The sequence below is a fragment of the Cervus elaphus genome, chromosome 22, assembly GCF_910594005.1.
Source record: "Cervus elaphus chromosome 22, mCerEla1.1, whole genome shotgun sequence".
Taxonomy (NCBI): domain Eukaryota; kingdom Metazoa; phylum Chordata; class Mammalia; order Artiodactyla; family Cervidae; genus Cervus; species Cervus elaphus.
Genome location: NC_057836.1, coordinates 38409041 through 38430982, shown reverse-complemented (window position 1 = coordinate 38430982; position 21942 = coordinate 38409041). Strand labels below are relative to the sequence as shown.

The 21942-nt window shown below is 40.5% G+C and overlaps 1 long non-coding RNA gene across 1 annotated transcript in view; it reads left to right on the top strand.

The window, feature by feature from the left end:
- The window catches only part of LOC122680571, a 31021-nt gene extending 14095 nt beyond the window's left edge, over positions 1 to 16926 (top strand). Inside the window, exon 3 of the long non-coding RNA XR_006336722.1 lies at positions 16881 to 16926. This is a non-coding gene — a long non-coding RNA (uncharacterized LOC122680571). The remainder of the gene's footprint in view (positions 1 to 16880) is intronic.
- Positions 16927 to 21942: the final 5016 nt, after the last annotated feature.

The following is a 21942-nucleotide window of genomic DNA, read 5'->3' as shown; positions in this document are numbered from 1 at the left end:
GGGGGATATCAGGGTGAAAATACTCCAAAGAATAATTTAAAAAAAATCAGCATATCAAGCCCCTTTCCCTTTAGTTTATACAATAACAAAATAAAATAAAAACAAGTTGGGGACAGTAGAGGTCATATCGCCTTCTTAAGGAGAGCAAACTTCAGGAAATGGTAACTGTCCTATGGGGAAGAGTGCCAGGGAGCTGCCAAGAACCTGGCTTATCAATTTTGCAGGTTCCAGTAGAAAACAAAGGCTGTCCTCACATTTCATAGCAGGGTAACTGTTGAGAAAAAGACATGGAGACTTGGTGAAGTCCCAAAACAAACGGGAAGACCATTGAAGAGAGGATGAAGTGCCTTCCTCATCCCACTCAAGCCTCCTTGGGAAGATGGCTCCACCCTGTGTCCACAGGTATTAATTTAGGGATACAAAGGGAAGATAAAATTAACACTCTGAAGGCTTACCAGAAATTTCCAGATCATGGGAGAAAGCCACATGAAATAGGGGACTATAGACACAATATCTCCATCTGGTGGCTGGACAGAACCTCTAACTACATCTTTCAAGAGGATCAAGAAATCTTTGAAGGACTGGATCCCTTAGCCTCCTATACAAACAAAATCCACAGACTGAGCTAGATGAGCAGGCTGTCATTCACTCAACAAAATATTTACTAAGTACCTACTATTTGTCAAGAACTGCACTGACAAAAGGATAGAGTAGTAAACCAGAAAAAAGGCTCTGCTTTTCATTTAATTAGAAAGATAATAGACAAGTGTACAAATAAATACATGTCATGAAACAGGAAGTAATTTAAAAAACAGAGGAGATAAAACTTACCCCCATAAAACAATGGCCACTTTTGACACAATCCTCACAAGAGTAAGAAAAAATGCAGAGGAGAAGCTAAGAGGATGAGAGAGAAAGTTATACTCCAAAGCAAAAAAATTCCATGGCTCAATATAGCCTGGAATGGAAGGGGTTTATAGGTATGGGATTAAAAAAAAGGAGGGTTTGAACTAAAATGATACTCAAATGCTAATAACAAAACTTTAAAAAATGTCATTGGACTAGACTAATGTGAAACATAAGAAATAATTGCAAAGTTTAAGGAGCCTCATTACCCAATATGGTAAGATCTTGACAAAGCAAAGATAGGAACAAGTAATTTCAATCAAGACGGTGGAATAGGAGGACATGGAACTAACCTCTCTTTATGAATGCATCAAAAATACATCTACATGTGGAGTAATCCTCACTGAAAACTAACTGGAAACTGGCAGAAAGAATCCTGTAAAATTGAGGCTGTAAGAAAGATACACACAGAATTGTGTAAGAAAGGAAAAGAATTGAACAGATTGAGACCTGTAGGGGTGGGGGCACTCAGAGAAAAAGAGAGATTACCTGAGTGGAGATTTGCTATGGGGTGTGAGTGATTCAAGCCACTTTTTGGGCACCCTGGCCCTGGGATCCTACAAAGGGAAGCTGAGTCTCCTCGCCTGGTTGGAGGGACTCTGGAACTAATGGGAGGGCTTGCGGGAAGGTTGGACTCCACTCAGGAGGGGCAAGCAGGCTGGCTTGTCCCCAGGCACAGTGGAGAGGGTGGATTGAAGGTTATTCTGATTGCTGCCTCATCTCTCTGACCACCCTGGTGCAGTGCAGCCAGAACTGAGTGAATGTTCCCAACCCTGCTTACTCTGTGTTATAGCTGTGCATTGGACAAGTTATCTTTGGAATAGCATCAAGTATACCAACATTCATTTTATTGGGGACCTGAAAGGAAAAAAAGAGGGAAAGGGGATTGAGAATGTATTTGATGAAATTAGGACTGAAAACATCCCAAATCTGAAGAAGGAAAAAAATATTCAAATGCGGGTGTACCAAGTGTCGCAAACAAAATGAACCCAAACACATCCACACCAAGAGATATCCTGACTAAAATGGTGAAAGTCAAAGATAAAGAGAGAATTCTAAAGGCAGCAGGAAAAAAAATAAAGAGCCACATGCGAGAGAACCTCCATGGCTTTCAGCTTATACTTCTGCAGAAAGTTTGCAGGCCAGAGGAGAGTGGCATGAAATAGTCAAATGCCAAAAGGGAAAAATCTGCAACCTAGGATATACTACCCAGCAAGGTTGTCATATAAAATCAAGAGAGAGAAACAACCTCTCAGGTAAGCAACAAGTAAAAGAGTGCAATACTAAACTTACCTTGAAAGAAGAGTTAAAAGGTCTTCTCTAAGTGGAAAAGAAGAATCTATACAAAAGGGAAAATCTCACTAGGAAATGCAAATACATAGTAAGGGATAAGAGTCATCCACTTAAATAAGCTATCTTTTAAACTTCATAGTTAAAATATAAAAAGTTGCAAAAGCAGCTATCACTAAATAGTTAGTTAATATATATGAGAATATAAAATGACATAAAAATGCAAAATATGAGGGAAGAGTAAAAAAATCTAGATTTTTTAGAATGTGTTTGAACTTAAATGACTACCAGCTTAAAACAAGTAGATATAGCTACAGATCAACCTATAGTTATAGCTCTAGCTATGACAATCAACCAACACATGGTAACCACAAATAAAAAACTACACAAAAACTAAATGCAAATATAAAATCTAACTACAATAGACACACACACACAAATCTCTATAAGCATAATACTAAAAACAGTAAACCACAAGGTAAGAAGCAAAAAGAAAAAGAAATAAACAAGAACATAAAAACAACTGGAAAATAAGTAATAAAATTGCAAAAAGAGCATGTTGCTGCTGCGGCTGCTGCTAAGTCACTTCAGTCTTGTCCAACTCTGTGCGACCCCCATAGACGGCAGCCCATCAGGCTCCGCCATACCTGGGATTCTCCAGGCAAGAACACTGGAGTGGGCTGTCGTTTCCTTCTCCAATGCGTGAAAGTGAACAGTGAAAGTGAAGTCGCTCAGTCGTGTCTGACTCTTCGCAACGCCATGAACTGCAGCCTACCAGGCTCCTCCATCCATGGGATTTTCCAGGCAAGAGTAAGGGAGTGGGTTGCCATTGCCTTCTCAGAATTAGAGCATCAGTTCAGTTCAGTCGCTCAGTCGTGTTCGACTCTTTGCGACCCCATGAATCACAGCACGCCAGGCCTCCCTGTCCATTACAAACTCCCGGAGTTTACTCAAACTCATGCCCATCGAGTCGGTGATGCCATCCAGCCATCTCATCCTCTGTCGTCCCCATCGCCTCCTGCACCCAATCCCTCCCAGCATCAGGGTCTTTTCCAATGAGTCAACTCTTTGCATGAGGTGGCCAAAGTATTGCAGAAATGGTATGGACATAACAGAAGCAGAAGATATTAAGAAGAGGTGGCAAGAATACATAGAAGAACTGTACAGAAAAGATCTTCATGACCCAGATAATCACAATGGTGTGATCACTCACCTAGAGCCAGACATCCTGGAATGTGAAGTCAGGTGGGCCTTAGAAAGCATCACTACGAACAAAGCTAGTAGATGTGATGGAATTCCAGTTGAGCTATTTCAAATCCTGAAAGATGATGCTGTGAAAGTGCTGCACTCAATATGCCAGCAAATTTGGAAAACTCAGCAGTGGCCACAGGACTGGAAAAGGTCCATTTTCATTCCAATGCCTAAGAAAGGCAATCTCAAAGAATGCTCAAAGTACCACACAATTGCACTCATCTCACACGCTAGTAAAGTAATGCTCAAAATTCTCCAAGCCAGGCTTCAGCAATATGTGAATTAGAGCATACCTATCAATAATTACTTTAAATGTCAATGGATTAAGAGCATCAGTCAAAAGATGTAGGATGACTAATAAGATAAAAAACAAGACCCACCTGTATGCTCCTTACAAGAGACTTTGTTCACAGCTAAAGTAGCACACAGACTGAAAGTGAAATTATGGAAAAAACTATTTCACACAAATGCAAATGACCAGAAAGTGGGGTTATATATGCTTTTCAGATTATTTTCCCTTATAGATTATTATTCGGTTCAGTTCAGTCACTCAGTCTAGTCTGACTCTTTGTGACCCCATGGACTACAGAACGCCAGGCCTCCCTGGCCATCACCAACTCCCGGAGTTTACCCAAACTCATGTCCATTGAGTCGGTGATACCATCCAACCATCTCATCCTCTGTCGTCCCCATCTCCTCCTGCACCCAATCCCTCCCAGCATCAGGGTCTTTTCCAATCAGTCAGCTCTTCACATCAGGTGGCCAAAGTATTGGAGTTTCAGCTTCAACATCAGTCCTTCCAATGAACACTCAGGACTGATCTCCTTTAGGATGGACTGTTTGGATCTCCTTGCAGTCCAAGGGACTCTCAAGAGTCTTCTCCAACAGCACAGTGCAAAAGCATCAATTCTTTGGTGCTCAGCTTTCTTTATAGTCCAACTCTCACATCCATACATGACTACTGGAAAAACCATAGCCTTAACTAGATGGAACTTTGTTGGCCAAGTAATGACTCTGCTTTTTAATATGCTTTCTAGGTTGGTCATAACTTTCCTTCAAAGGAGAAAATGTCTTTTAATTTCATGGCTGCTGTCACCATCTGCAGTGATTCTGGAGCCCCCCAAAATAAAGTCCGACACTGTTTCCACTGTTTCCCCATCTATTTGCCATGAAGTGATGGTACTGGATGCCATAATCTTAGTTTTCTGAATGTTGTGCTTTAAGGCAACGTTTTCACTCTCCTCTTTCACTTTCAACAAGAGACTCTTTAGTTCTTCTTCACTTTCTGCCATAAGGGTGGTGTCATCTACATATCTGAGGTTATTGATATTTCCCCCGGGAATCTTGATTCCAGTTTGTGCTTCATCCAGCCCAGCGTTTCTCATGATGTACTCTGCATATAAGTTAAATAAGCAGGATGACAATATACAGCCTTGATGTACCCCTTTCCTTATTTGGAACCAATCTGTTGTTCTATATCCAGTTCTTACTGTTACTTCTTGACCTGCATACAGATTTCTCAAGAGGCAGGTCAGGTGGTCTGGTATTCCCATCTCTGTCAGAATTTTCCACAGTTTATTGTGATCCACACAGTCAAAGGATTTGGCATTGTCAATAAAGCAGAAATAGATGTTCTTCTGGAACTCTCTTGCTTTTTCGATGATCCATTGGATGTTGGCAATTTGATCCCTGGTTCTTCTGCCTTTTCTAAATCCAGCTTGAACATCTGGAACTTCACAGTTCACATATTGCTGAAGCCTGGCTTGGAGAATTTTGAGCATTACTTTACTAGCATGTGAGATGAGTGCAATTTTGTGGTAATTTGAGCATTCTTTGGGATTGCCTTTCTTTGGGACTGGAATGAAAACTGATGTTTTCTAGTCTTGTGGCCCACTACTGAGTTTTCCAAATTTGCTGGCATATTGAGTACAGCACTTTCACAGCATCATCTTTTAGGACTTGAAATAGCTCAACTGGCATTCCATCACCTCCGCTAGCTTTGTTTGTAGTGATGCATCCTAAGGCCCACTTGACTGCACATTCCAGCATGTCTGGCTCTAGGTGAGTGATCACACCATCATGATTATCTGGGTCGTAAAGATCTTTTTTTGTACAGTTCTTTGTATTCTTGCCACCTTTTCTTAATATCTTCTGCTTCTGTTAGGTCCATACAATTTCTGTCCTTTATTTAGCCCATCTTTGCATGAAATGTTCCCTTGGTGTATCTAATTTTCTTGAAGACATATCTAGTCTTTCCCATTCTATTATTTTCCTCTATTTCTTTGCACTGATCACTGAGGAAGGCTTTCTTATCTCTCCTTGCTATTCTTTGGAACTCTGCATTCAAATGGGTATATCTCCCCTTTTCTCCTTCGCTTTAAACTTCTCTTTTCACAGCTATTTGTATGGCCTCCTCAGACAGCCATTTTGCTTTTTGCATTTCTTTTTCTTGGGAATTGTCTTGCTCCCTGTCTCCTGTACAATGTCACAAACCTCCATCCATAGTTCATCAGGCACTCTATCAGATCTAGTCCCTTAAATCTATTTGTCACTTCCACTGTATAATAAGGGATTTGATTTAGGTCATACCTGAATGGTCTAGTGGTTTTCCCTACTTTCTTCAATTTAAGTCTGCATTTGGCAATGAGGAGTTCATAATTTGAGCCACAGTTAGCTCTCGGCCTTGTTTTGGCTGACAGTATAGAGTTTCTCCATCTTTGGCAGCAAATATAATCAATCTAATTTTGGTGTTGGCCATCTGGTGATATCCATGTGTTGAGTCTTCTCTTGTGTTGTTGGAAGAGGGTGTTTGCTATGACCAGTGCGTTCTCTTTGCAAAACTCTATTAGCCTTTGCACTGCTTCATTCTGTACTCCAAGGACATATTTGCCTGTTACTCCAGGTGTTTCTTGACTTCCTCCTTTTGCATTCTCGTCCCCTATAATGAAAAGGATATCTTTTTTGGGTGTTATTTTTAAAAGGTCTTGTAGGACTTCATAGAACCATTCAACTTCAGCTTCTTCAGCATTACTGGTCAGGGCATAGACTTGGATTACCATGATATTGAATGGCTAGCCTTGGAAATAAACAGAGATCATTTGTCATTTTTGAGATTGCATTTAAGTACTGCATTTCAGACTCCTTTGTTGACTATATGGCCAGTCCATTTCTTCTAAGGGATTCTTGCCCACAGTAGTAGATATAATGGTCATCTGAGTTAAATTCACCCATTCCATTCCATTTTAGTTCTTTGATTCTTAAAATGTCAACATTCACTCTTGCCATCTCCTGTTTGACCTCTTCCAATTTGCCTTGATTCATGGACCTAACATTCCAGGTTCCTATGCAACATTGCTCTTTACAACATCAAACCTTGCTTCTGTCACCAGTCACATCCACAACTGGGTGTTGTTGTTGCTTTGGCTCCATCTCTTCATTCTTTCTGGAGTTATTTCTCCACTGATTGCCAGTAGCTTATTGGGCACCTGCCAACCTGGGGAGTTCATCTTTCAGTATCTTATCTTTTTGCCTTTTCATACTGTTCATGGGGTTCTCAAGGCAAGAGTAGTGAAGTGGTTTGTCATTCTCTTCTCCAGTGGACCACATTTTGTCAGAACTCTCCATTATGACCTGTCCCTCTTGGGTGGCCCCACATGGCATGGCTCTTAGTTTCATTGAGTTAGAGAAGGCTGTGTTCCATGTGATTAGATTGGTAATTTTTCTGTGATTGTGGTTTCAGTCTGTCTGTCCTCTGATGCCCTCTCTCAGTGCCTACCATATTACTGGGGTTTCTCTGATTTGGATGTGGGGTATCTCCTAATGGCTGCTGATCCTGACCTTGGACATAGGGTATCTCCTCTCGACTGCTCCCTACTCCAGTGCCAGGCAGAAGATACTGAATATCATCCTGTGTGATAAAAGGATATCCATTTTATACACACTAATTTGTATCTGCTAGTTTAAAACTCCTAATTTATCCCTCCATCACACCAGAAGTTGAGCCCCCCAAGTTGGAAGGTTTGAAATATGCAATGAAAGAAGAGCAGTGGCAATTACTAACAGCTTCAGAAAGAATGAAGTGCTAGGCCAAAGCAGAAATAATGGTCAGTTGTGATTGTGTCTAGCAGTGAAAGTAAAGTCCAATCCTGTAGTTCAGTTCAATCACTCAGTCACGTCTGACTCTTTGTGACCCCATGGACTGCAGCACGCCAGGCCTCCCTGTCCATCACCAACTCCCAGAACCTGCTCAAACTCGTGTACATCGAGTCAGTGATGCGATCCAACCATCAAATCCTCTATTATCGCCTTCTCCTTCTGCTTTCAATCTTTCCCAGCTTCAGGGTCTTTTCCAGTGACTCAGTTCTTTTCATCAGGTGGCCAGAGTATTAGAGTTTCAGCTTCAACATCAGTCCTTCCAATGAATATTCAGGACTGATTTCCTTTAGGATGAACTGGTTGGATCTCCTTGCAGTCCAAGGGACTTGCAAGAGTCTTCTTCAACACCACAGTTCAAAAGCATCAATTCTTCAGTGCCCAGTTTTCTTTATAGTCCAACTCTCACATCCATACCTGTCTACTGGAAAAACAATAGCTTTGACTAGATTGACCTCTGTTGCCAAAGTAAAGTCTCTGCTTTTTAATATGTTGTCTAGGTTGGTCACAGCTTTTCTTCCAAGGAGCAAGTGTCTTTCATGGCTGCAGTCACCGTCTTCAGTGCTTTTGGATCCCAAGAAAATAAAGTCTGTCTTTGTTTCCATTGTTTCTCCATCTATTTGCCATGAAGTGATGGGACCAGATGCCATGATCTTCATTTTCTATGTTGAGTTTCAAGCCAGCATTTTCATTCTCCTCTCTCACTTCCATCAAGAGACTCCTCAGTTCCTCTTTGCTTTCTGCCATAAGGGTGGTGTCATCTGCATATCTGAAATTATTGATATTTTCCCCAGCAGTCTTGGTTTCAGCTTGTGCTTCACCCAACCTAGCATTTCACATGATGTACTCTGCATATAAATTAAATAAGCAGGGTGACAATATACAGCCTGACATACTCCTTTCCCAAGTTGGAACCAGTCCGTTGTTCCATGTCTGGTTTTAACTGTTGCTTCTTAACCTGCATACAGATTTCTCAGAAGGCAGATAAGGTGGTCTGGTATTCCCATCTCTTTCAGAATTTTTCACAGTTTGTTGTGATTCACACCATCAAAGTCTTTGGCGTAGTCAGTGAAGCAGAAATAGATGTTTTTCTGGGACTCTTTTGCTATTTTGATGTTCCTGTGGATGTTGGCAATTTGATCTCTGGCTCCTCTGCCTTTTCTATATCAAGCTTGAACATCTGGAATAGATTTAATGCATTAGATCTGATTAGATCTGATAGACAAAGTGCCTGAAGAACTACGGACAGAGGTTAATGATAGTGATGAAGCCCATCCCCAATAAAAGGAAATGCAGAAAGACAAAATGGTTGTCTGAGGAGGCCTTCAAATAGCTTAGAAAATAAGAGAAGCAAAAGGCAAAGGAGAAAAGGAAAGATATACCTATCTGAACACAGAGTCCCAAACAATAGCAAGGAGAGATAAGAAAGCCTTCCTCATTGATCATTGCAAAGAATTTTTTTCAGTTTTTTTTTCTTCAATTTTTTTTCAGTCAATGCAAAGAGTAAAACAATAGAATGGGAAAGACTAGAGATCTCTTCAGGAAAATTGGAGATACCAAGTGAATATCTCATGCAAAGATGGGCACAATAAAGGACAGAAATGTTATCGACCTAACAGAAGCAGAAGAAATTAAAAAAAGGTGGCAAGAATACACAGAAGAACTATACAAAAAAGATCCTCATGACCCAGATAACCACAATGGTGTGATCACTCACCTAGAGCCAGACATTCTGGAATCCAAAGTCAACTCAGCCTTGGGAAGCATCAGTACAAACAAAGTTAGTGGAGGTGATGGAATTCCAGCTGAGCTATTTCAAGTCCTAAAAAGTGATGCTGTTAAAGGGCTGCACTCAATATGCCAGCAAATTTGGAAAAGTCAGCAGTGGGCCATAGGACTGGAAAAGGTCAGTTATCATTCCAGTCCCAAAGAAAGGTAATGCCAAAGAATGCTCAAACTATCGCACAATTACACTCATCTCACATGCTAGCAAAATAATGTTCAAAATTCTCCAAACGAGGCTTCAACAGTACTGCAAATGCTGCAAAGTACATTACATAGGAACATGGAGCATTAGGTTTTGAATCAGGGTAAATTGGACATGATCAAGCATTAGATACCAAGATTGAACATCAACATCTCAGGAATCAGTGAACTAAAATGTGTAGGAATGGGTGAATCTAATTCAGATGACCATTATATCTACTTCTGTGGGCAAAAATCCCTAAGAAGAAAATGAAAGTCTAAAATGCAATATTTGGAAGCAACCTCAAAAATGACAGAATGATCTAGATTCCTTTTCAAAGCAAACCATTGAGCGTCATAGTAATAAAAGTCGATGCCCAAACCACTGATGCTAAAGAAGCTGAAGCTGACTAATTCTGTGAAGACCTACAACACCTAGAACTAACACCAAAAAAGATATCCTTTTCTTTTAAAAAATATTTATTTTTAATTGGAAGATAATTGTTTATAACATGGTGTTGGTTTCTGCCATATATCAACATGAATTGGCCATAGATATATGGATATTCCCTCCATCTTGAACTTCCCGTCCACCTCTCACCCCATCTCATCCCTCTAGGCTCTCACAGCACTGAATTTGACCTCATTGCACCATAAAATAAATTTCTACTGGATATCTAGTTTTACACATGGTGATGTATGTGTTTCATTGCTCCTCTCTCAATTCATCCCACCTTCTCCTTACCTCTCTGTGTCCACAAGTCTGTTGTCTATGTCTGCATCTCCACTGTTGCCCTGAAGATAGGTTCATCAGTATACCATCTTTCTAGATTCCATATATGCATTAATACATGATATTTGTCTTTTTCTTTCTGCCATACTTCACTCTGTATAGTAGGCTCTAGGTTCATCCACATTATTAGAACTGAATCAAATGCTTTCCTTTTTATGACTGAGTAATATCCCATTAAGTATATGTACCACAATTTCTTTATCCATTTATCTGTAGGTGAACATCTAGGTTACTTCATGCCCTAACTCTTGCAAACAGTGCTGTGATGAACATTGAAGAACATGTGTCTTTTTCAATTATTGTTTCCTCAGGGTATATGCCCAGTAGTTGAATTGTTGAATTATATGGTAGGCTTATTCCTAGCTTTAAAAAAAAACCTCCATACAGTCACTATGGAGACATAGTGGCTATATCAATTTGCACTCCCGCAAACAGAGAAGAGGGTTCCCTTTTCTCCACACTCTCTCCAGGATTTATTGTTTGTAGATTTTTTGACAGTTTTTTTCTGGTATTGAGCTGAATGATTGATTGGCCTTTATATTTTGGAGATTAATCCTTTGTCAGTTGTTTCATTTGCTATTATTTTCTTCCATTCTGAGAGTTGCCTTTTCACTTTATTTATAGTTTCTTTTGCTGTGCAGAAGATTTTAAGTTTAACTAAGTTCCAACCAGACATGGAGCAACAGACTGGTTCCAAATTGGGAAAGGAGTACATCAAGGCCGTATATACTCTCACCCTGCTTATTTAACTTATATCCAGAGTACATCATGTGAAATGCTGGGATGAAGCACAAGCTGAGTTCAAGATTGCTGGGAGCAGTATCAATAAACTCAGATACACAGATGACACCACCCTTATGGCAGAAAGCAAAGAAGAACTAAAGAGCCTCTTGATGAAAGTGAAAGAGGAGAGTGAAAATGCTGGCTTAAAACTCAACATTCAAAAAACAGACATCATGCCATGTGGTCCCATCCCTTCATGGCAAACAGATGGGGAAACAATGGAAACAGTGACAGACTTTATTTTCTTGGGATCCAAAATCACTGCAGATGGTGGCTGCATCCATGAAATTAAAAGACGCTTGCTCCCTGGAAGAAAAGCTATGACCAACCTAGACAGCATATTAAAAAGCAGAGACATTACTTTGCCAACAAAGGTCTGTCTAGTCAAAGCTATGGTTTTTCCAGTAGTCATGTATGGATGTGAGATTTGGATTACAGAGAAAACTGAGCGCCAGTGAATTGATGATTTTGAACTGTGGTGTTGGAGAAGACACTTGAGAGTCCCTTGGACTGCAAGGAGATCCAACCAGTCCATCCTAAAGGAGATCAGTCCTGGGTGTTCATTGGAAGGACAGATGTTGAAGCTGAAACTCCAATACTTTGGCCACCTCAAGCAAAGGGTCGACCCACTGGAAAAGACCCTGATGCTGGGAAGGATTGGGGTCAGGAGGAGAAGGGGACGACAGAGGATGAGATGGCTGGGTGGCATCACTGACTCGGTAGACATGAGTTTGAGTAAACTCTGGGAGCTGGTGATGGACAGGGAGGCCTGCCATGCTGGGATTCATGGGCTCGCAAAGAGTCAGACATGAATGAGTGACTGAACTGAACTGAACTGAACTGATGACAATAGAGGAAAGAATATAGTATATGGAAAAAGAGTTTCTCCAGTAAATGCTGTTGAGAAAAATGGACAGCCACATGTAAAATGAATCAAACTGGACTACTTATGCCATATACAAAAATAAACAAAATATAGGAAAATCTTAAATATTAAAGGTTGAAACCATCAAACTCCCAGGAGAAAACATAGTCAGTATGTTCTGTGACATTGGTCTTTGCAATGTTTTTTTGGACACCTATTCTCAGACAAGGGCAACAAAAATAAAGGTAAATTAAGGAGACTACATCAAGTTAAAAGCTTTTGCACAGCTAAGGAAACTATCAACAAAATGAAAAGAACGTCTAGTGAATGGCAGAAGATATTTGCAAACAGTATATCTGATAATGGGTTAATATAAAAAATATACTAAAAACTCATTAAAAAAAAAAAGAAAAAAACAACCTGATGGGCAGAGGCCCTGAATAGACATTTTTCCAAAGAAGGCATATAGAGAGTCACATGAAAAGAAATTCAATATATTAATCATCAGGGAAATGCAAATCCAACTACAGTCAGATATTACCTCATAACCTGTCAGAATGGCTATTATTAAAAAGACAGCAAGTAGCAAGTATTGGTGAAAATATGGAGAAAAGAATACATTGTGCACTATTGGTAGAGATATACATTGATGTAGCCATTCCAGAAAACAGTATGGAAGTTCTTCAAAAAATTATAAATAAAATAACATGTGATACAGCAATTCCATTACTGGGTATTCATCTGAAGAAAATGAAAACACTAATTGATAAAGGTCAGGAAGATCCCCTGGAGAAGAGAATGGCTACCCATTTCAGCATTCTTGCCTGGAGCGTTCCATGGACAGAGGAGCCTGGTATCAGAGCAGGGTTAGGGAAGTTATATACAAATATTCATCTTACTTAACATAAGTTATAAAGTTATGTGTTCTAAATGCCATCTAAATTCAAGACTGACTTCATGACTTAACACCTATTTGGATATTCACGAGGCAAAAATTGATGAAAAATTTCAAAATGAGTAAAAATGTACAGGCACATTTCAAAATCATCAATCCCTCTTCCAAAGTTAATATACAAATAAGATCTGTTATTGTGAGATTGATGTGCTCCAACAAATAGATAGTGTTTTGTGATTCAAGACATTAGATTCTTTTCGTTTCAAATCCTTTCCACACAGCAGCCCGAATATTGATGAAGAGAGACAGTTAATTGTCTAAAGGAGTGTTTTCAACAGAACTTTCTGTGCTGATGGAAATGCCTGATATCTGCTGATCTAAAATGATCACCACTAGCCGCAGGTGGCCCCTGATCAATTAAATGTGGCTAGTGCCATACTGAACTGTTTGTTTTACTTAAATTAAAACAGCCAGCTGCTGACTACCACACTGAATAGAGCAGCTCTAGATGATATAGCTTCAGATACCCTTGTCTCTTAGGCATTGTGTTCCAAGATTAGTCAACAGTGTTTGGATTTTTTCCACACCAGTTAAATATGTGTTCTTTCATGGTAATGATAACCCTATATGCAAAACAGAAAAAGAGACACAGATGTACAGAACAGACTTTTGGACTCTGTGGGAGAAGGCGAGGGTGGGATGTTTCGAGAGAACAGCATCGAAACATGTATATTATCTAGGGTGAAACAGATCACCAGCCCAGGTTGGATGCATGAGACAAGTGCTCGGGCCTGGTGCACTGGGAAGACCCAGAGGGATCGGGTGGAGAGGGAGGTGGGAGGGGGGAGGGGGGATTGGGATGGGGAATACATGTAAATCCATGGCTGATTCATGTCAATGTATGACAAAAACCACTACAATATTGTAAAGTAATTAGCCTCCAACTAATAAAAATAAATGAAAAAGAAAAAAAATATGTGTTCTTTCAAGTTGTTTTAATTGTGTGAAAGGACAATTTTGATTACAACATAGGCATTGCAAGCCATGATATCTATATTTATTTGTTGTTCAGTCACAAACTTGTGTATGACTCTTTGTGACTCCATGGACTGTAGCTTGCCAGTCTCCTTTGTCCGTGGGGTTCTCCTGGCAAGAATACTGAAGTGGGTTGTCATTTCCTTCTCCAATATCTATCTATATCTATACCTATATCTATATTTCTATACTACTGGTCTTTGCTTATTTCTATGTATTTTCCAATTTTGTTTTGCAATGTTTCTTTCAAACTTTTAAAGTAAAACCTTTGTTGAATATATTAGACCCAGTATATGACTGTAAGTTCAGAACATATAAAGTGGGTATATTCAAGAGGGGGAGGAGGTAAGAAGAAAAGTACCATTTACTTTTTAAATTTAAAAGGACACATAAGTAATGAAGATTGCCTTGAATTTTAAAACTGTTACCTTCAAAAACAACTGGGATATCTCAGATTTCATGTCCTGGGATATAAGTTCTATTTTTTATTGATTAAGATTAATTTCTGCTATTTTAAAAATAAACATCTAGCATATTTCAATAAGACATTGAGCAGAAATGGAATAGGAATTATTTAATTCTCTTTGAATGTTTCAAGGATAATTGCAAAGAGGGTGTCATAGAATTGACATCACAGATTTTTTTTAAACCCTTGAAATCCCAACCCTGGACATGTGACAAGGAGAGTGTCCCTTGGTTATGGGCAGTTATGGTTATGGGCAGTTACAAAGGCTTGCTGCTCTCTCTGGCAGAATTATTCAGCCAGCGACTTGATGGATACCTCAACTTTAGATTCAGTAAGCAGTAATCAGAGATGGGTGGGAAGGACATTGAACTAAAGTTCAGGGGCTTAAAGACTTCATTATCACAAGAATACTTCCCGTTCACATGGCTGGATCTTTGTGCAGGATATTTCTTCTTCAAAAAGATCCATCATATTGTTTAAAGTCAAGTTCAAATGTCACCATCCGTATGAAGCCTTCTCTGATCTTGTGAATTAAAGCAATATCCTTCTCACTTCTGTAGTACTTTGATTACATTTTTCATGACCTTCCTCACACACCATCTTCACCCACCAGTCATCTTCTCTAATGATCCGGCAGATCACTGAGGCAGGGTTTACATGTCAAATACCTTCATACAAGTGCCAGTATCCAGCACATGCTAATAATGTGAAGCTCCCCTCATCTTTGCAGTGGGAATACCACCAACTTCACAAATTGCTCTGAATACTGTTGATGCATGACAAATTTAGTTCAGTTCAGTTTCTCAGTCATGTTGACTCTTTGCGAACCCATGGACTGTAGCACACCAGGCTTCCCTGTCCATCATCAACTCCTTGAGCTTGCCCAAACTCATGCCCATTGAGTCAGTGATGCCATCCAAACATCTCATTCTCTGTCATCCTCTTCTCCTCCTCCCTTCAATCCTTCCAACCATCAAAGTCTTTTCCAATGAGTCAGCTCTTCACATAAGGTGGCCAAAGTATTGGAGCTTTAGCTTTAGCATCAGTCCTTCCAATGAATATTCAGGCCTGATTTCATTTAGGATTGACTAACTGAATCTCCTTGCAGTCCAAGGGACTCTCAAGAGTCTTCTCCAATACCACAGTTCAAAAGCATCAGTTGTTTGATGCTCAGCTTTCTTTATGGTCCAATTCTTACATCCATACATGACTACTGGAAAAACCATAGCTTTGACTAGACAGACCTTTGTTGGCAAAGTAATGGCTTTGCTTTTTAATATGCTGTCTAGGTTGGTATAGCTTTACTTCCAAGGAGCAAGCATCTTTTAATTTCATGGATGCAGTCACCATCTGCAGTGATATTGGGTCCCAAGAAAATAAAGTCTGTCACTGTTTCCATTGTTTCCCCATCTGTCTGCCATGAAGGGATGGGACCACGTGGCATGATGTTTTTTTTTTTTGAATGTTGAGTTTTAAGCCAGCATTTTCACTCTCCTCTTTCACTTTCATCAAGAGGCTCTTTAGTTCTTCTTCGCTTTCTGCCATAAGGGTGGTATCATCTGTGTATCTGAGGTTATTGATATTTCTCCCGGCAATCTTGATTTCAGCTTGTGCTCCATCCAGCCCAGCATTTTGCATGATATATTCTTCATACAAGTTAAATAAACAGGGTGAAAATATACAGACTTGATGTACTCCTTTCCCAATCTGGAATCAGTCTGTTGTTCCATGTCCAGTTCTAACTGTTGCTTCTTGACCTGCATACAGATTTTTCAGGAGGCAGGTAAAGTGGTCTGGTGTTCCCATTTCTTTAAGAATTTTCCAGTTTGTTGTGATCCATACAGTCAAAGGCTTTGGCATGGTCAATAAAGCAGAAGTAGATGTTTTTCTGGAACTCCCTTGCTTTTTCTATGATCCAGTGAATGTTTGCAATTTGATCTCTGGTTCCTTTGCCTTTCTTAAATCCAGCTTGAACATCTGGAAGTTCACAGTTCACGTTCTGTTGAAGCCTGGCTTGGAGAAATTTGAGCATTACTTTGCTAGCATGTGAGATGAGTGCAATTGTTTAACATTCTTCGGCATTGCCTTTCTTTGGGATTGGAATGAAAACTGACATTTTCCAGTCCTGTGGCCACTGTTGAGTTTTCCAAATTTGCTGGCATATTGAGTGCAGCACTTTTATAGCATCATCTTTTATGGTTTGAAATAGCTCAGCTGGAATTCCTTTACCTCCCTCTATCTTTGTTTGTAGTGATGCTTCCTAAGGCCCACTTGACTTCACATTCCGGGATGCTTGGCTCCAGGTGCATGATCACACCATCGTGGTTATTCAGGTCATTAAGATCTTTCTTGTATAGTTCTTTTGTGTATTCTTGTCACCTCTTCTTGATATCTTCTGCTTCTGTTAGAAGCAGTTCATGACTGTGGCTCGGATTGTGGACTCCTTATTGAAAATTCAGACTTAAGTTGAAGAAAGTAGGGAAAACCACTAGACCATGCAGGTATGACCTAAATAATATCCCTTACAATTATACAGCAGAAGTGACAAACAGATTCAAGAGATTAGATCTGATAGACAGAGTGCATAACAAATTACATACCCCCAAATTAGCAATTTAAAGCAGCAATTTTATTGTGCTCAAAATCTGTGGGGACAAGATTCATCTGGGTAGTTCTCCCTTGAGGTCACCCATGCAGATGTAATAAGATGTTGGCTGCAGCTACTATCATCTAAAAGCCCAAACTGGCTGGATGTCCAAGTTGGTTCACTTAGGGGCTGGTAGCTGACCAGGGCAATGACATGTGGCTTCATTGGCAGGCAATGTAAGAGTAATCAGTCTTTTTACAGCAAAGTGTGGAGTGACAAGTGCAAGGTTCAAGCAAACAAAGTGGAAGTGGCATTGCCCTGTAGGACCTGATTTTGAAAGCTCTCTGTGTCACTTCTAGTAGACTCTGTCATTGAAAGTGTCCAAAGATTCAAGCTGGGTAGGTGGGCTTTAGACTCTACCTTTTGATGGGTGTGACAAGGTCACGTTGTAGAAGAACCAGTAAGATGGGAGATACTGTTGTGATCATCTTTGGAAAGTGAAACCTGCCACATATAAATGATACATATGAGAACACTTAGGACTCCAGACAGTTATGGCCATGTTCATTCATATTTTACTCCCTTTAAAAACATATAGCCTTACAAACTTTGACCTATTCAATTATATGCCAGGTCTGATACTTAGCCAGTGAGTTATGCTTAAAGGCTATAGCATAAATGCCAATATGCAGGGATTGGGAAATAATCCTGAGAATTTCTTTGAGCTTGTCTGTCTTGCTATTCCACTCTTTTTTTCTTTCTTCTGATATCTTTTCGTTAGTCTTATCTGTTTTGGTGACCTTTTATCAAATTGGTCCTATGTGCTGTATTTCTCCTCATTGTACACTCAGAGTATCCTCCTCTTCTCTTTTCACCACCACTATGGAACTGATGGAAAAGACTTGAGAACCAAAAAGCATAATTTTAAGTTTCAGACACTCCTAACAGTTCTTTGGGCTGCCAGGTAGCTCAGTGGTAAAAAATCCACCTACCATGCAGGAGATGCAGGAGACTCAGGTTCAAGCCCTGGGTCAGGAAGATCCCTTGGAGTGGGAAATAGCAACCCCCTCCAGTATTGTTGGGCTTCCCAGGTGGTGCTGGTGGTGAAGAACCTTCCTGTCAGTGCAGAAGAATAAGAGATACGGGTTCGACCCCTGGGTTGGGAAGATCCCCTGGAGTAAGAAATAGCAACCATTCCAGGATTCTTGCCTGGAAAACTTAATAGTCAGAGGAGCCTGGCGGGCTACAGTCCCTGGGGTTGCAAAGAGTGACTAAGCGCAGAACAGAACAGCTCTTTACAGTATCTAGTGATAAACATGGAGGAAGAGAATTTTGATGAATAGAAACCTTTCAGCTGTCATAGCCAGAAGATTAATTTTAATTCTTCACTGTCCACATTGTGAATATCCATCTTGCAAAGAGTGTGGAATGAATAACAGCCCAAATCTTCCTAGGTGAGATTTTATTTTTTGTTTTGTTTTTACTTAAATGGAAGAGAGAGTAGGGGAGTGTAAGAGTGAGAGAACAAGAGACTGAGAGAATGCTTCTTCTTGCTGGGGATGCAGGTGAGTCTCAATCAAAGTGCCCCAGTGAGTAACTGATACAGGATACCCTGGAGAAATATTTTTATACAAATAGTGAGGTATAATCAGCATTCGCCCAGGCCTGACCATGTACAAGGTAGACACTAGTCTGTGACTATAAAGAAGTATGAAGAGCCAGTCATCAGGCAAGTTGGGAAGACAACACAGAAGGAGACAGCTAACAAAACATTTCTGTTCTTTGTAAGGTCCAAAGCTAATGGAACGACCATAAGCAATGATCTTGGGAAAAGTGGATGGAATGAGCATTCTTAGGACACCCCCTTCTAGCTGGTCAGCTCAGTAATTTCTCTAGATTCTTATAACAGAACTACAGGAGGGCAACAGAGAAGGGGCTCAGAGAGTGGAGAGGGGCAGGAAGGGCCCAAAGTCACACACTTGGCCAGAACAGACTCAGAAAGCCAACTTCAGTGTCAACTCTTTCCCTGTTGTGACCTGAATCTTGAGGAAAGCAAACCTTCTTTTCTTCTTCTTGGAGATCTTGCCTAGCTTCGTTTTACATGCTGTTATATGACTGGGGATAATTAACAGATACTTTTTTTTTTCCTTTTTTCTTTTTTTCATTTATTTTTATTAGTTGGAGGCTAATTACTTTACAATATTGTAGTGGTTTTTGTCATACATTGACATGAATCAGCCATGGATTTACATGTATTCCCCATCCCGATCCCCCCTCCCACCTCCCTCTCCACCCGATTCCTCTGGATCTTCCCAGTGCACCAGGCCCGAGCACTTGTCTCATGCATCCACCCTCTGCTGGTGATCTAATAGATACTTTTAAAACGTTGATTGTAGAGACTATCTGATGCCCAAACTGACCAGGGTTCAATTTTTTTAATGGCCACTGGAGGGCTCCCCATGCTAAGCTTTATAGACAATCGCCAGGTTATTATTTAAATACATTTTTTTTTTTTTTTTGCATTCTCTCTAAAGTTTGATTAATTCCAGGCCTTTGGGAGTTGGTGAGTGACTATGTCACTCTTAAAAATGAGGAATGAATAACATTTGGCTGGAACCAGATTGAGTCAACTTTGGGCAGAGGTCATATGAGGATCTTGCCACACAGCTCCTTATGTACCCCTGAGGCCAGGCCGCCCACACTTTGCTTCTCAGGACCTGAACCCACACATAATTCAACCAATACACCTGCACCTCTGACCTACAGCCCTGCGTCTTCATTATGCCCCCTGTGCTGACCGCCAGCTTCTCACGGCCCTCCATCTTGGACTCTGCCCGAGGGCCAAGGCCTCAGCCAGGGGAAGGATCTAACTTGCTCACTGCTGTAGCCTTGGAATATTTTTCAAAGTGGGCCTCCAGCCTTCTTGCCACTGTGCCATCTTAAAGCAAGGGGAGGCCTATAAAAGGGATCAAGAAGGTTCCAGTTTATTCTCAGACAAAATGCGCTTTCTAGTCTCTATAGCTTTTCCCTGATGGTTGACAGGTCACCCTGCCTTTGCACTTTAAAATACTGAGAGACAAGAAATGTTGAACTCAGTGGAATATATTGTGATGTCAGACTTTCATATTGCAGCAAGATAAAAAGGGGCAAAGCGTCAGAGCCCTCCAAAATGTACTAAAAAGAATGACACTGCTGTTGGGCAATTCAGAAGTGTTTGAGATTTTGAATAATTTCAAAAATTATTTAGAGTGATTTCAGAGGATCTATCTTGCTAGAAAGCTGCTTGGGAAACTAAAATGAAACTTGAATAGGCTCTTCTTAATGAAAACCCCTGCCAAAGTTTAAACAGCAATTATTTCATTAAAAAGTAAGTTATTCCAACTCTGGTGTGAGTTATCAATAGAATATTGGCTCACATCAGAAGAAATCAGGAGAAGGTAATCATGTCCTTCATGACAAAATCAGGTGTCCTTCATGACAAAAACAGTACTAGTTATATGTTTCCCAGTTGTGTCAAATCAGCAACAGCAGACAAAAATGGACAAAGACGGAATGCTCAATATCAGGTTCATTATTATGTTTTCAAGACCAGAGTTCCAATGCAAAGCATGTCTTCAAGTTAACCCAACAAAATGCAGATTGTCTGTTAATATGGAGGTAGTTCATCTACTTAACCATTCTATACCCCTATGAGTTGATATCATCGTTTCCATTTTAGACATGGAAGGACAGAGGCACAGAGCAGGCAAACAATGGACTCAGGGGCTGCCAGGCTGCGGCTGATGTGAACACAAGTGGTTTAGTTCATGTTTATTTTGCTCATGTGTAAAAAGGTCCCACTGATTTGTCCTTTTTCTATTTACCCCCTCCAGCAATGATGTTAGAGGCTTGAGGGCTTTTGGCAAGAGACCTTTATAGGCAGGATTAGGTAGTGAGGTACTCCAGAGACCCCTTCCCCAGCACCCCTGCTCCTTCCGCAGCAGCCCCTTTCATCTCACCGCCCCCACACCCGAGGCGTTTAATGATCCGAATCACAGAAGTCAAAGAAAAGACTGTGAACCAAAACCTGAGAACGGAGCAGACACTCCTGCTGGCTTAGGTTTGATGAGTCCAGTCAGAAGTCTAGTAAATACCCAGCAACCTACAGGCCTGACAGCAATTTTCCAGCCCAGCGGGAGAGAAGTAAGTAGCAGCGTCTATGTGGTTTGGTTCTAATGACATTAAATTGCCAACACCAATCTCTACAGCTTTTATCTCAGAGAACTCCACCCTCAGAAGTCAATGGCCTGAGTTCCACCCATGGCCTGGATTCTGGGATTCTGCTTGGGTGGTATGTAGAATAAGTCCTACCCTGTTCCAGATCCCATCTGCTGGCTGAGCCATCATCATGGCTAAATAACTGTAGGTGGGAAGGCCTTTAAACATGGTCTGCTAAGTGCCAGGGCAATCGCCTCTGCACCGTTCAGTATTAATTATTTAATTGACCAACAGAGGAAATAGATACATAATACCAGGAGAGCTTTAGCCTTATCCTAGGTTCAATTTAAGCTAATCATCAGTCTTTATGGAAAATGCCTATGTGGGTTTTTCTCAGTAAGTGCCGTCAGCAAGTCTGAACAAAATCCTCTTCGGCTGTCTGACACAGCTCTGCGTGGGCTCATACCCTGCACCGCTGCATGACCAAGAGGGCTTTGGTGCTGCTCTGGGTCACGTGCAGTGAGTTCAATGGTAAACATATGCCTTCATGAAAGAAAATACAAACTTCTCAGATGGAAAAGAATCTCAGAGAACTGGGTATTCCATCTTGAACCTGAAAGAGGTTGAATGTGGAAAACTTACACTTCTCAACCATCAGGGGCACAGAGGAAGGGAAACATTTAAAAACAGAGACAGAAAGCAAAGTGATAAGAGGAATCATTTTTATACAAAACCAGTGTACATTTAGACAAGTCAG